At 37.9% G+C, this 15,427-nt stretch overlaps 1 protein-coding gene across 12 annotated transcripts in view; it reads left to right on the top strand.

Moving 5' to 3' along the window:
• Positions 1–15,427, top strand: part of LOC131547855 (teneurin-3) — a 642,274-nt gene that overhangs the window by 146,987 nt on the left and 479,860 nt on the right. Inside the window, exon 1 of one of the 12 annotated variants that reach the window (XM_058788609.1) lies at positions 6,646–6,741. The exons of the other annotated variants lie outside the window; for them this stretch is intronic. The gene's annotated coding sequence lies outside the window, so the exon portion shown is untranslated. Of the gene's footprint in view, positions 1–6,645; positions 6,742–15,427 lie in introns of those variants that run through there. 12 annotated transcript variants of the gene reach the window in all.

Here is a 15,427-nt window from a genome sequence, read left to right as displayed (position 1 = left end):
AAAAAGTAATCTTCGTTAAAAGTATTGAATGCTAAATTCTTTCACCAGTGCTGATGACACTCTCTCAACAGCTGCAGTCTTTAAATCAGCTGATGATAAATAAAATAACACACATCTGTTGCTTTCGGTGACATGATCACCACAGAAATTGCATATAGCACTGGATTTGAAGATCTGATTTATAATACTTTTGTGGAGACACATTTATGCAGTCAAGTGTAAATGAAAACAGTTTTAACCAATCAGATAGCTATCTGATTTGAGAAAACGCATGAAGTGACAAGTGTAAATGCTTCCTCAGACAGTGTGGTCTGTTGAATAATGTAGTCACACTCACTTCTGGTACGCAATGCCAGAACCTTTCTGCACTTTTCTGTCCCCCTTTTTTTGGTGTTGAATATGCCGTTTAACACAGAAAAATGTCAATTTACGTCACAGATTTATTTATTATTATTTTTTTTTTACAATTTGTCACATTGAATCTCTTTATATTTCTCTATCATCTCTCTCTCTCTCTCTCTCTCTCTCTCTCTCACACACACACACACATGCAAAAGCTACGTTGTATCTTGCAGTTTTTTTTTTTTTTTGGCACGTCAAGTTTAAAACAGTTTAACTTTTCAAAACACATTTGAGACCCCTGTGTTCTTTTCTATTTTGTTCTGTTTTTGAACAGGAAATGTCCTATGGGAAGATGGTCGCAGAGACCGTAGCAAGACCAATTCAGGAAATGTATAAAATCCCTGTTTTTTTATTATTTCAGAGTCTGTTTTCACGTTGTGCTTTTGATTACCAAACGTTGGAAATACAGATGTTCCCTTTAAGCTAATGCTATGGTGTGACATGAATCACCAAAATCCAGAAATAGCCTATGTGTCTGAGAATAAACACTAGTACTGTTATGATTTCTCTTTCGCCTCAGGCCACAATTACTCAGCACTGAGGGCTTTGCTAAAGATGGTATTCACTTGTTGGTGTTACCTTCCACACATTTGCCATACTTTATGTGCTAAATAGAAAATAACTTGAAGTGGAAAGCTGAAATCATTTATGAATCATCTGGTAGTCATACATCTTCCTAAACCTTAACTACATTGGTCTCCACACACTACAAATGAATTGTACACCATAATTTCTCAACTTGCGAATGAGAGTATATTCTTGGGTTAATAATATTCCTCCATGCCTGTGTTGAGAAGGAATAGATAAATTCAGGAGTGGAATAAATGTCTTACGTCTGGCGTAATACACAAGCTGAGGATTTCATTATGGCAAATCCCTCATGGGATTCTCCGGTCCAGGCTTAACAAGCCTCTCACTCTCAACATTTAACCCAGCCATGTATAATGTATTAGAACAGACCATGAGCCTCCTGTTTTTTTAACTAATGGGCTTCTAGCTAGATTTAATGTTATTTATTTTTTTTATATATCTGTATACTTTTTAATTTAAACTAGATAGCTATTAATTATGCTTTTGCTTCATGCCTGGAAAAATGGCTAATACAGCACACAGGGTGCTTAGTATTACTTCTGTTAAGGAATGAGAGCAGAAACTAATCCAATAAAGAACTGATACTATATTATTATCTCGAAACATGAAGACAGTGGGCCACACAGTTTTGCAAGTTAACAATTAATACGATTTCAAATAGTTTCAATAGCACTGGTATTTGAAAGTAATAACTGACACCTGGCCGGATCTTGTCAAGTGCTATTTTCCTCAAAGAGGGTTTACATAAACTTCTGACTTCCACTTGAATCACAATTGCATATTGTGTTTTGTCTGCATCAAGTGGCTGATGTAGAACACTAACATCCAGGGCCTCCTTTGAAAAGTTTGCTCACTCAAGAGGAGATTTGCAGACCCACCACATCCTCCTCCATCTCTACTCAGCTTGTTTCAGTCAAGGATGGACAGAATTCAATACCTCCACTAGACCAAGGACTCACTGTTCTCTGTACTCAAGCATTGTAGATTTTTTGAGCCATCTAAAGCTGCTATTCAAAGCAGTGGAGTTAAATTTTGCACCCATTGATTGGCACCTTACAGCTCCCACTTCAAACCAATTCTTTTTTTTTTTTTTTTGTGAGAGGTGAGGCACAGTATTATATTTGCACTTTATAGAGCACCTGCTATTTATGATATATAGCTGAAGTATCATTACAGCATTTTAAAAACAGACAGGTATTCAAACTATATAGTATGTGCTATAGTACACAGACTGCAAAGAAATGATTATTAGTAATACAGTATATATAAATGGTATTTGTTTGCATCGAATGTTGAAATTGCATATGTTTCCAGTATATATCTAAATTTTGGAATACCTGTGGATATTGGTTGTGAAACAGTTAGACATTATGAGCTTTATTGATTACAAACTGGTTGTCCACTATAGCAATTTCATCATTTCTGTTCATTGTAGCGAGAAACACAAATGGAACAATATCAAGATATTTCAGAACCACAGGCTCACCGTTAGGGCAGAAATGTGTGCAATGAATAAAAAGTAGCTCCTCACACTAGGAAGCTAGTCTTTGCAGTCTTGCATGATTTAAGTAATGGGATTCTATTTCATCCTATTTTTTGGGATGCATGTAGTTGTTGATCTGTGCAGTCATCTCTTGTTAGTATGTGTCTGATTATTTTTCACTGCGAAAATGATTGTAAATGATTGTAAATGTATGCACTTCATTCTCAAATGGAACCGAATATCAAGCAATATATTGTGAATGTTTGTGTCTCTCAAGCCATTTAGCAAAACACATTTAGTTCCACAAACTATGTTATGAGCCTCTTAGGATTGTGAAATATTTATTATTAGCAAATGTTCATAATATTTTCAGAGAGCTTTGCTTAAGGCCCTTTGTTATCATACGCTTAATTATTATTTTGTCATTTGCTCCCCTCAATGTTCATACCTAATCTATTAATTACAATCTCCATTAGCATTTTAATGAGAATAGGGCCAATAATTAAATCAGTCTATTTAAAGCTATAATTGAATGACCCCTGGCTCTGCTTTGATGGCTAAAAGTAAGTAGTGTCATGCCTGTGGTTGAGAACCAGAGAAAGAGAAATGGAAAATTTGGAAAGAAAACAACAAAGCTTGCTATTTTGATGACTGAAACTCAGAGAAAACATTCAGAGGTCACTATTTATTTTACAGTTCTCTGATGGCCATAGTTAAAGAGTGTGATTACAGGAGCCGTGTAGTTATAAGATCACAGCTGAATATGGAGGTTGAAGTAATTAATTGCTATAACCTATGTGCTACATATGCTTTCCACATTTTTGCTTAATATAATAGCTAGCGGCTTGAAGCTTGATCCTGGTGGGAGGCTGTCTAACTTGCATTAATTTTTCTTAAAGAATATCTGCACAGAAGCGCTCCAGTACCTGTGCAATGGAGCCTCACTGACTGCACTCGTAACTGTTGCTCTGTGAGCATCGCTGATCTTAACCCTGCAGCTCACAGGCGAGCAGGGAGGCACGTGAGGCCATAATGAGAAAAGACAAGCTCTCCCTCTAATAGCTTTTTCTCAAACAAAAAAATGACTCTGACCTGCTGCTCCTCGGCTGATGTGAGACTTGGAGCTGTCCACTCTCAGCCGAGTATGCAGGCGTAAGGCTGACCCGGGACCAGAGACACAGGGCTAGCCCAGAGCGGCAATAATAGCCAGGTTAGTGCTCTCCACTGGCCGTTAATGGCAGCGCAGTGTAAACAGCATCATGAGAGTGGGACGGGATGATGGGGTCGTGCTCTATCGCAACTTGGCCATATGAACATACAGAGAGTGAATGTGCCTCTAAGGGGGTTCTGATTGAAACAGCCTTTACTTTTTTTCATTGTTTCTGTCTCTTCAGTGAATTTACCTTTAACAATTTGACAGTATTTACTATAAAATATTAGTTTTTGTGCTGGGGATACTCATGTATCTTGTTTTTGTGTGTACAAACTTATACTTAAGCACACACACTGAGAGAAAAAGTACAAAACTGTCACTGGGATGGTATTTTTGAGGTACTAATATGTACCTTTAAGTAATGACTATCTAATAACTTTAGTTTTTGTACCTTAGGGTACTTTGAACCTTACTTTCTGAGAGAGAAAGTAATTTACAAACCGGTAAATAAATGTAAACTTTTTGTAATGCTTTTAGGTTTTATTTATTTACTTCATTAAAATATCATTTTAATCTAAATTTGCACTGCACATTGTCATATGAACAACCAGTCAGTAATGATGATTATAAATAATCATTTGCAGTTTAGTGATCGAGTCAGATTTGTTCAGTTACCACTCAAAAATGTTCAGTAAGTGGTAAAATAATTATCTGATTTGAACTGACAACCTGTGATTTCATGCATCTTTCTGAGTGATTAATTAAGCTCTTCTCACGTTATGTGTTTGTTTTTGAGTGCAGCCAGTGAAGCGAGGACAATAGTAAGCTGGTTCTGTTTCATGTAACATGGTCATTTTTATCTCATTGCATTAAATTCAAACTGCAAGCTCGTGATTCGGGTAAAATATAATTTATTTTGGTAGATTCAGCAGTGGAGTACCAGAATAGTGATGCATGAATGAGAGCTAGAGTGTTATACAGGCAGAATGGCAGTATCACAGTGTGGTGGCACATTTTCTGGTATGAAAACAGAGGCATGTAATTAATGAGCTACAGTCTGATTTGCCACACAGTAACAGTGACAGACTGGCAGTTCTCTATCCTACTCTCCACCGCAGCTTGGTTTCTCTAACTGCCACTGGCAGCTGTAAATCATACGGTCTCATACAAGTACTCACACACACGCACCGTCATCTTAAGCAGTTGATGCCGGGCAATCCAATTAACATGCATAATGCACCTGAAGAAAAAAAGAACGAGCACGAGAGAGAAAAGAAAACCTGCTCTGCAGATAAGCCCACAACGATCATTTATTTATAGGGGCTTGTTTACACAAATGGAAGATGCGCTCAGTCTTAGCCAGGTTTGGTTGATTCATTGCCTCGACCTCTCCGGTTCAGGTGAGGGTGAGCAGCGCATTAGCCTGCTAGTCATAAGGATATTATTGCACCTGTGGCTGCGCAGTTTCATTTTATGCACCCATGGGCAATTTGTGCCCCCCTCCCAACACCTTCTTTGTGTTCATCACATTTATGCTGCTGTTTTCTCTCTATGCAAGCAGGTCATTGTAAATGAGGATTGCGCTAGTCGCGGCCCACAGCTCTCGGCTCCGGCGAGGGAAGAGAACACATGCTGCCTGGTGCAATGGGGTTATTACTGTAGTCTGTTTGCTCTCCCATTGCTCTTGCACTCCCTGCCACACTCTGTCTTTCTCTTCATTTCTGTCATTCTCTCGTAGCGTTATTGTGTGCCACATTGCATGTTTGGGTGATGCCTAATGTGGTTCGGTATCCCTCCTGTAGATTTCATCCTAGCTGCTTCCTCGTTTCTTAGCTCATGATGTTGTTGGGAAGGGAAAGCATTCCGCCTGACCCCGGCAGGATTGCATTTGCAATCTAATACGCAGTAGCATCTCCCATTGTCTTCGTCCATCTCCCCTATTGTTATGGTTTGATAATAGGAATATAGGCTCCCGGGTTCTGCGAGGGTTAGAGGAAATTCACAAGCTGCAGACCCAAGCCACTTTGACATTCAAGGTGTCCTCGGCCTTTCAAGGTCAAGTTGACTTGCTCTGTTCGGTAACGGGGGGAAAAAGTCAAGCTGTGCTTGAAAGCAAAAGCAGACACAGATACGGGCTCAAACTTCCTGCCTTCATCCTATTTGACCCCCTGTACAATGTCAAGATGAGTCTTGTCAGTGAGTAATTCACTTTGTAGTTATGACTGATGATTTATACGGGTGAAAGCAGTTCCCTCAGAAATGTCACTGCGTTTACAGGCAGCAATATAACTGTAAAAGCCATCAGCCTAAACGTTGTTAGTGGGGTAGTAACTTATATGTAGTATTGATAGGGGGAAAACCTCCCAATAATTCACAAGGCAGTTAGTAATGAGTTTTTGGATGATTCATCTCCCTTTTTTCCATTTCTCCCCAGCATTTCCTAGGCAAAGAATTACCGGCTGATCCTTTTCGATTGAGAAAGGCTTTGGATGCTCAGAAACCTTTTGTAACCCAGCTTCGACAGCTGACTCAACCTATATTTATCTAAACTGAGTGAGCCAAAAATTGTAGGCTAGTTCTCAGTTTAACTTTTTTAGAAATTAAAAGCAGTAGTTGTCATCACCTTTGTAATGATTTGTGTTTTGAATAAATAAATAAATAAATAATATAGTAACCATTCCATTAAACTCAAAGTGAATTCAAATACTGGCCATGCAATCTAAACAACAGTGTCTTTCTGTTAATTCCTTAACCAAATTCTACAGTGATTTTTCCCCATGTGATGATCTTTTTTTTTTTTTCTCTCCTTTTTTTTTATTCTATTTTTTTTATTTTTCCCCCACATGCCCACACAAACACACACACACACACACACACACACACAAAACAGAGAGCCAAGCAGATGCAGGAGTAATTAAAATCATCATGCTGGTGTTAAGTGCCAAATCAGAGGAACAATGGCTTTGACTCTGTGACATCTGTGTTTACTACAGGCCTCACATGTGTGTCCTCTACAATGTCTCAATGCAGAACTGCCCTCTGAGCATACGCGTCCACTGGCATGGAGTGCGCGGGTGTTTCCACTTCATTCTCTGCTGGAACTAGGTGCCAGGTTTGTGCCGGGGATTGTGGGATTGACAACGGAGAGGCGCAAGTGGTGTGCGTCAAAAATCTGGGAAATGCATATGCAAATGAGAAGTGAAAATTGGCGAGTGGCAGCAGTGCCACATCAGAGTGAGGTGAAGAAAAGCGAAGGTTGTGACATCTGTCACAAATTACCAGCTTAGGTTTTTGGTAGATTCATTGCTTAAATTGCAGTATATTATTGCTATATTTAAATCAAATTTCGAATGCAGCTTGCACTTTACATGTAGCTAGGCTGCGTTAAAAATAATATACTGCTGTTCAAAAGGCAGAATTTTATTTTTAAATAAATGACTTGCATGACTTGCATTCGGAAAGCATGGTTTAAACTGATTGTATATAGTTTTTGTTAATATTTTGAGGTAGATTATTTTTAGAGTCTTTTTTTGTTTACTGCATATGCCTTATACTGCCTTGTGAACTAACTGAAATAATATAAGTACTTTTTAATATTTTTAGTTTCAGTTCATGTTTTTTTATTGTATTTTATTATTTTATTTTTGTTTACTTTACTTTATTTTTTAGTTAACAGTATTGACCCTGCAGCATAAGTAACTTCTTTCAATAATATTAAAATATTATGTCCCAAATTATGGGCATGAGTAAACATGCATATATGATGTTTAATTGATCGTATTGAAAGCAATCATAAACCCTTCTAAAGACCACTATACCTGCTGTACATTTCACAGGCACACGCCCACAGCCTCTGGTAGACCAGTAGACCTGTTTTGGCCGATATTGAGTGTTTCTGTTCTGGTGAACATGTAGGGTAATACTTGCTCTCTTTGGATCTTTGCACACCATGCACTGCAAACCGATCGAAAACATCCATGTATGTAGTGAGAAGTGTGTAGATGAGAGAGGATCATGAGATCGTGGAGCATGTGTAGTGATTTTGCTTGCCTTATGTTGTTAACAACGCTTCTAAAGACTGCTGTGTCAGTTTACATTCAGATAGACCCAATATTAGCCACTCATAAGTAATGCATATTCTCCGCGCTGCGACTGTTAAAACACAGATAGTTCAATCTGGTCACGGCCAGATGTCCCTGAATCTGCCCTAAAGAAACCCACACTATTTGTAGTGCCACCACCCACATCCCATGATTCCATCTGCTGTACTTCTCCGGGACTTTAGGGAGCAAGTGTGTCCAGCTGCTGCAGCAGGCTGTGTTTAAGTAGCGGCATGATTGTGTGTGCTTTACCTAATCTGCTCCATTAGTTTAAATAATGCAGAAACGCTAATGAGCCAGCCAGAGAAAGGGGGAGAGTGAGAGAGGGAGGGTTATTGCAATCCATGTCTAATTAGTCCTGCTCCTTAACAACTGAACTCAAATCAACCAGGGCAGTTAGAACATGAGGGATTCAGTATTCCAGCTGGCTTCAGAAAGGCCACTGATTTATGAAAATATTACCAGAGCCACTCAAGGGCTTGAAACAATAGCTACTCTCTGTCACACAGACAAAAGTATCAATTTTTTTCTGTAGAAAGAATGTCAGAAGTATTCAGGAATTGAGTTGGCTGACAATATCTTCTCGCTTCCTGTCACTGTAAAGAGCAACCTAGCTGTCAAAGGAATTGTTCACCTAAAAATTTGTAATCTATAGCAGAGGTGGCCAAACTTTTTAATACAGAAGGCCAATGAGCCAAGAGCCCATGAGCCAAAAGTGAACACTGCGTTATATCCAACTATATAGCCTATTACATTTTATTAAAATGTATATAGAAACATATATAAATTTAGAAATAGGCAAAAACTTTAGAAAACTTTTTGTTGAATGGCTAAAATGAATAGGTAAAATTGAGGAACAATGCATTTAATAGAGACACCAGTAGCAGGACAAATTAAAAACATTGTAAATATGTTTAGCCATTGTAGTAGTAATAAGTGCCTGTTTTTGGCAAAAAAAATGTGTGTATGAAAAGGAACAAGAGGAGTTAATTATAGAGTGCAAAATAAATAAATAAATGCTGTGAAAAGTGTAATTTACTTGCTTTTATTGTTCCTTTTTGGTCCCCATCCACATCCACCACTGTTGCATGGAAAAGAGCAGTGAGAACATTCTTCATAAAGTCTCATTTTGTTTTCTAAAGAAGGAAGAAATTCATGAGTTTGGAACGACATGATGGTAAGAAAAGCATGACGGGATTGCCATTTTGGGGTGAACTAAAACTAAGTTCTCAAGTTTGAAGACGTTTAATTAATGCTTAGCATGTGGAGAAGTTTCAGTGGCTCCTCAGGACCAGTGCTGCCAAGCTGTCACCTTTCTTGTGCTGGCACTGTTGGTAGGATTCTTGTGATATTTCAATTTGATTCACATCCAGAAGTGGGGGAATAGATCACCCGTAATGTTGCTGTTTACCAAACATTCTCGATAAACTGATATGTCACTAGTTTGTATGGGAATATACTGTGTGTGTGCTGCTCTCCTCCTCACACTCCGTCATTCCTCTCTTCCCTTCCTCCTCTATTTGGACAACTTTAACCACTTCAATCATGAAAAAGGTGATAATGAGTGAGTGCACACTCCGCCACGGCAGACCACTGTGTGCAGATGGCTGCTCAAATGAAGTCAGTAAACCATCCTGACAAGCACAAACGTTGCCCATGCAAATAAAACACTCAGGGAAGTTTATAGCCCCTCGCTCTCAAATTGAATATCTCTCCTTTTGCTCTTTACAGCTCTCTTTATTTTTTTTAATCTTCCTTTTCTCTAGACTTCTTATCCTGTAGAAATAACTGGCTAATTTGGAAGTCTATTGACCTCCGTCTGAGCAGCTGGAACGGGGAAAAGCCCTTGCAAAGCCGCCACGTCCTTGAGACGGCGCTTCTTGGATCCTCTTTTCGGCCCCCTTTTGGGGTGGCCTTTTGATTTCTTTCAGGTTTTTTCCGTTGGGTGTTTTACATCAGATTTGACATGAAGATTTGCACAGTAAGTGTTAAAACACATACATGCATAAACGTGCCGTTGAAATTATACTTTAGTGCTTTCTGAAGTGCTCTCATTTCCTGTTGAAGAGGTCGTGCTGCTGTTTATTAATTACTCTGAGTGGTCATTGCAGCGTGGTTGTGACCTGCACTTTCATAGAGGGAGCTAGTTATTATGCTGCCTCTAGGAGGTAGATTAAAGATAATTTTATTCTCCGTGCATCTCTGGCGCACAGCACATTGTTCATACCACCATTAGCATTGGGCGAAAGGTTGAAATGGCCATGCTACAGGTGTAATGTGCTTAGATCCACCCCTGTATTTGCTCAAGTGGAAGGCCAGTATTGAAGGCAACATTATAAATAATTGGGCGAGAGGATGACTTGGACCTGCGTTCACCCTAATAAGCCTGAAGCTGGACCATGGCAGAACATGAAATTCATCATGGGAGGACAGATGTAGATCTGAGCTGAATCACTGAGTGACTTTGAGCCTGTATAATGGTCTGAGAAGTCTTTTGTTGCCATTCAAACTGACATTGATTGATGTCTCGGTTTTCACTTTTTTCATAGTACATCAATCGATCCTTTGCCCTCTTCTTTTTTTTTTCTGGTCTCCGTATATTCTGTGATATATTTATTTAATTTGTACTTGTACAAATAGGCAGTTGAAAAATGTGCATTTAAAATTTGAAATGATTTTTGCAAAAGCTTTTTGCAAAACTTTGAATATACAGTATTAATAACATATGTATACATGCACATACAACTTTTTCATAAATGTTAATGTATTTTTTACAATTCAAGAACTGTCATTGTTCACACATTCATTAAAAGTTTATTTTTTAAATGCTGGATATACATTATGGCTGTAAGAAGAGTGAGTAATCTCATAGGTTCACTCCCCAGATAGCAAAAATCATTTGGGCCAATTCCAGACCCATCGGACGTTCTGGACCAGATCCGTGTAACGGACTCGGGCCGGTGTCTTTTGGCACAACGGGCCAATACCGGCATGGATCCGGTTTTTCCGGATCTGGACCAGAACTGGGCCAGCTCCAGACCATATGTGGATTCCTTTATGGTGATTTGGCCCAAATGTGGGCCGGATCTGAGCCAGCTCATTTTGTGTATTTTATATATATATATATATACAGTGAGGAAAATAAGTATTTGAACACCCTGCTATTTTGCAAGTTCTCCCACTTAGAAATCATGGAGGGTCTGAAATTGTCATCGTAGGTGCATGTCCACTGTGAGAGACATAATCTAAAAAAAATCCAGAAATCACAATGTATGATTTTTAACTATTTATTTGTATGATACAGCTGCAAATAAGTATTTGAACACCTGTCTATCAGCTAGAATTCTGACCCTCAAAGACCTGTTAGTCTGCCTTTAAAATGTCCACCTCCACTCCATTTATTATCCTAAATTAGATGCACCTGTTTGAGGTCGTTAGCTGCATAAAGACACCTGTCCACCCCATACAATCAGTAAGAATCCAACTACTAACATGGCCAAGACCAAAGAGCTGTCCAAAGACACTAGAGACAAAATTGTACACCTCCACAAGGCTGGAAAGGGCTACGGGAAATTGCCAAGCAGCTTGGTGAAAAAGGTCCACTGTTGGAGCAATCATTAGAAAATGGAAGAAGCTAAACATGACTGTCAATCTCCCTCGGACTGGGGCTCCATGCAAGATCTCACCTCGTGGGGTCTCAATGATCCTAAGAAAGGTGAGAAATCAGCCCAGAACTACAGGAGGAGCTGGTCAATGACCTGAAAAGAGCTGGGACCACCGTTTCCAAGGTTACTGTTGGTAATACACTAAGACGTCATGGTTTGAAATCATGCATGGCACGGAAGGTTCCCCTGCTTAAACCAGCACATGTCCAGGCCCGACTTAAGTTTGCCAATGACCATTTGGATGATCCAGAGGAGTCATGGGAGAAAGTCATGTGGTCAGATGAGACCAAAATAGAACTTTTGGTCATAATTCCACTAAACGTGTTTGGAGGAAGAAGAATGATGAGTACCATCCCAAGAACACCATCCCTACTGTGAAGCATGGGGTGGTAGCATCATGCTTTGGGGTGTTTTTCTGCACATGGGACAGGGCGACTGCACTGTATTAAGGAGAGGATGACCGGGGCCATGTATTGCGAGATTTTGGGAACAACCTCCTTCCCTCAGTTAGAGCATTGAAGATGGGTCGAGGCTGGGTCTTCCAACATGACAATGACCAAGCACACAGCCAGGATAACCAAGGAGTGGCTCTGTAAGAAGCATATCAAGGTTCTGGCGTGGCCTAGCCAGTCTCCAGACCTAAACCCAATAGAGAATCTTTGGAGGAGCTCAAACTCCGTGTTTCTCAGCGACAGGCCAGAAACCTGACTGATCTAGTGAAGATCTGTGTGGAGGAGTGGGCCAAAATCCCTCCTGCAGTGTGTGCAAACCTGGTGAAAAACTACAGGAAACGTTTGACCTCTGTAATTGCAAACAAAGGCTACTGTACCAAATATTAACATTGATTTTCTCAGGTGTTCAAATACTTATTTGCAGCTGTATCATACAAATAAATAGTTAAAAATCATACATTGTGATTTCTGGATTTTTTTTTTAGATTATGTCTCTCACAGTGGACATGCACCTACGATGACAATTTCAGACCCTCCATTATTTCTAAGTGGGAGAACTTGCAAAATAGCAGGGTGTTCAAATACTTATTTTCCTCACTGTATATATATATATATATATATATATATATATATATATATATATATATATATATATATATATATATATATATATATATATATATATATATATATATATATATATATATATAATATACAGTGTGTGCAGAATTATTAGGCTTATTTATAGTATATAATATATATAATAATAATAATTATTAAGTTTTTCCCAAGAATTTTACCAATTCCAAACCACATCAATCTTAGTAACTAAGAGAATTTATCTTCCAGAATCTGGCAGTAAGTTTTAGGAGCTCATTTTTAATCAATCCTGCAAGACAGACTTTTCAGGATAGGAGAAGAACTAAAATGAGCTCCCAAAACTTACTTCCAGATTCTGGAAGATAAATTCTTCAAACTGTGGCACAAGAGGATGTGATGCTGGTCCTTCAAGAGTCACTCTCAACTTATCTGTCCATAAAGCCTATAAAAAAATCAGTCTTCATGTATTTCACAACACTTCAGCATGTTATTCTTAGGGCCATTTAAAAAATTTTTTTTACCCAAGCAAAGTCTCTGAGAACCTGACACCTTGTAATTCTGGAGACTCCAGGAAGGTTGCAGTTCTGGAAAATGATGGTGCTGGAGACTAAATGGTTCCTGATGGTTTCTCACCTAATTCTTCACCTTAATTATTAATTCTTTTGCAGTTAACATGAGTATTTTCCTCTCCACCTGTTTTTTCTGACCTTGCTGACCCAATGAGCATTTCGCTGCCCAATGGTCATGCCTTAACTTTGCTAATTCTATTATTGCATTAGTATTGCATCCTTCTCATGGGCATTTAATAATTTTTTTTACTTTTATTCTTGAGTTCAATCTCTTTTTTGGCTCATTTTATCTGTAAAGGAAAACCTGCCTAATAATTCTGCACACCTGAAATAAGAAGTTTCTGACTATCAGCCTTCATGGACAATTATATATCACTTATAAATTATTAAATACAAAATCAATAGTAGTTATTAAGATTGATGTGGTTTGGAATTGGTAAAATGTTCTTGGAAAAAAAATATGACCAGAATATCAACTTGCCTAATAATTCTGCACACACTGTATATATAGGCCTTCATACACACACACAAATAAGTTGTATACATATCTAGAATTCAAACACAATTTGTTTATTTGTACAGTGCTTTTCACAATACATATTCCAATGCAGCTTTACAGAAAATGCATTTAAAAAGAGTATTGCATTTAAAAGTTACAAATAAAAAGAGTAATGTCCATATGCCACAGTATTTGTACAGTTCCCGGATAATACAAATCATACAAGTAGATAATGACTATTTAAGTAGAAATGATAAATACCTTTAAAGCAATGATTACAAGCATCTTATACATGATACATATATACATAATTAAATATCTTTTTTTCTCTTATCATATTTCTCGTATAATACGAAGGTCTTAGACAACAAAAAGTTTAAAGAAATTATTTAGATGTACAGACAATTACTGTCCTGAACACTATTAAAACAATATTCATATTAAAACAATTGAATTACTACACAAAACATCTTTTACTACATCTTTTCTTTTGATAATTTTTGCATCAAAAGCAAAATTAAAGTTAATTTAAAACACTACCCCAAGTAGTATAAGTCTCTACTTCTAGTGCTTACTGTACATAATATTCACCAAGCTTAAAACAGTGCTACACAATGAGAATGAGAAGAATCTGAATAATTACCACAGGGAAATTTTATATCACAGGGAAAGGTCTTACAAATGTGTGTCACCATTGTGTGCTTGAGTTGGTTCTAGTTGTTCGAGTCTTCTGCAATGCCGTTTTTGAGGTAAATGCGAGCCCTCCATCTGACTCCACAGCTTAAAGACAGTTCCCCCCTTTTTGTTGTCTCTAAAAAAAAAGATTAAATATCTTTTTAATATTAACATATTAATATATTAAATATATTATACACACACACATACATACATACACAAACACACACATAAGATCAAAAGTTTACATACACCTTGCAGAATCTGCAAAATGTTAATTATTTTACCAAAATAAGAGGGATAAGACATTTACATATTGTCCACAAGAGAAAAAATTGTTGAATTTATAAAAATGACCCGTTGTTTACATCCACTTGATTCTTAATACTGTGTTGTTCCCTGAATGATCCACAGCTGTGTGTTTTTGTTTAGTGATAGTTGCTCATGAGTCCCTTGTTTGTTCTGAACAGTTAAACTGTCTGCTGTTCTTCAGAAAAATCCTTCAGCTCCCACAAATGCTGTGCTTTTCCAGCATTTTTGTGTATTTGAACGCTTTCCAGCAGTGACTGTATGATTTTGAGATCCATCTTTTCACACTGAGGACAACTGAGGGACTCATATGCAACTATTACAGAAGGTTTAAACGCTCACTGATGCTCCAGAAGAAAAAATAATGCATTAAGGGGGTGAAAACTTTTTGAATTTGAAGAAGGGTAAATTGAACTTATTTTGTCTTGTGGGAAACATGTAACCCAGACAGCAACATAGTGTTGGCCCAGATCCGGCCCACATCTGGCCCGCGTGAAATCAATGCGGGCCAGATGCGGGCCAGATGTGGGCCGGATCTGGGCCGACACTGCTTGCTGTCTGGGAAGTATCTTCTGTAGCTTCTGAAGGGTAGTACTAAATGAAAAAAATATTTAGGCAAAATAAGAAAACATTTACACATTCTGTTTAAAAGTTTTCACCCCCTTAATGTATCGTGTTTCCTTCTGGAGCATCAGTAAGCATTTTTCACTTCCAGTTCTTGTTGATTATATAATTATAAAATGATCGTACACAAAATTAATAGTAGTTATTATGATTGATGTGGTTTGGAATTGGTAAAAGTGCTTAAAAAAATATGATCAGAATATTGAATCGCCTAATAATTATACACGCACTGTATATGCTTTTCCACATCATAAATGTTATCCATGGTTAGCATTTTTTAATTTTCCTGTAATCGAGTAATTTTG

Source organism: Onychostoma macrolepis, chromosome 01 (genome assembly GCF_012432095.1).
Source record: "Onychostoma macrolepis isolate SWU-2019 chromosome 01, ASM1243209v1, whole genome shotgun sequence".
Taxonomy (NCBI): Eukaryota; Metazoa; Chordata; class Actinopteri; order Cypriniformes; family Cyprinidae; genus Onychostoma; species Onychostoma macrolepis.
This window is presented reverse-complemented; position numbering and strand designations above follow the sequence as displayed.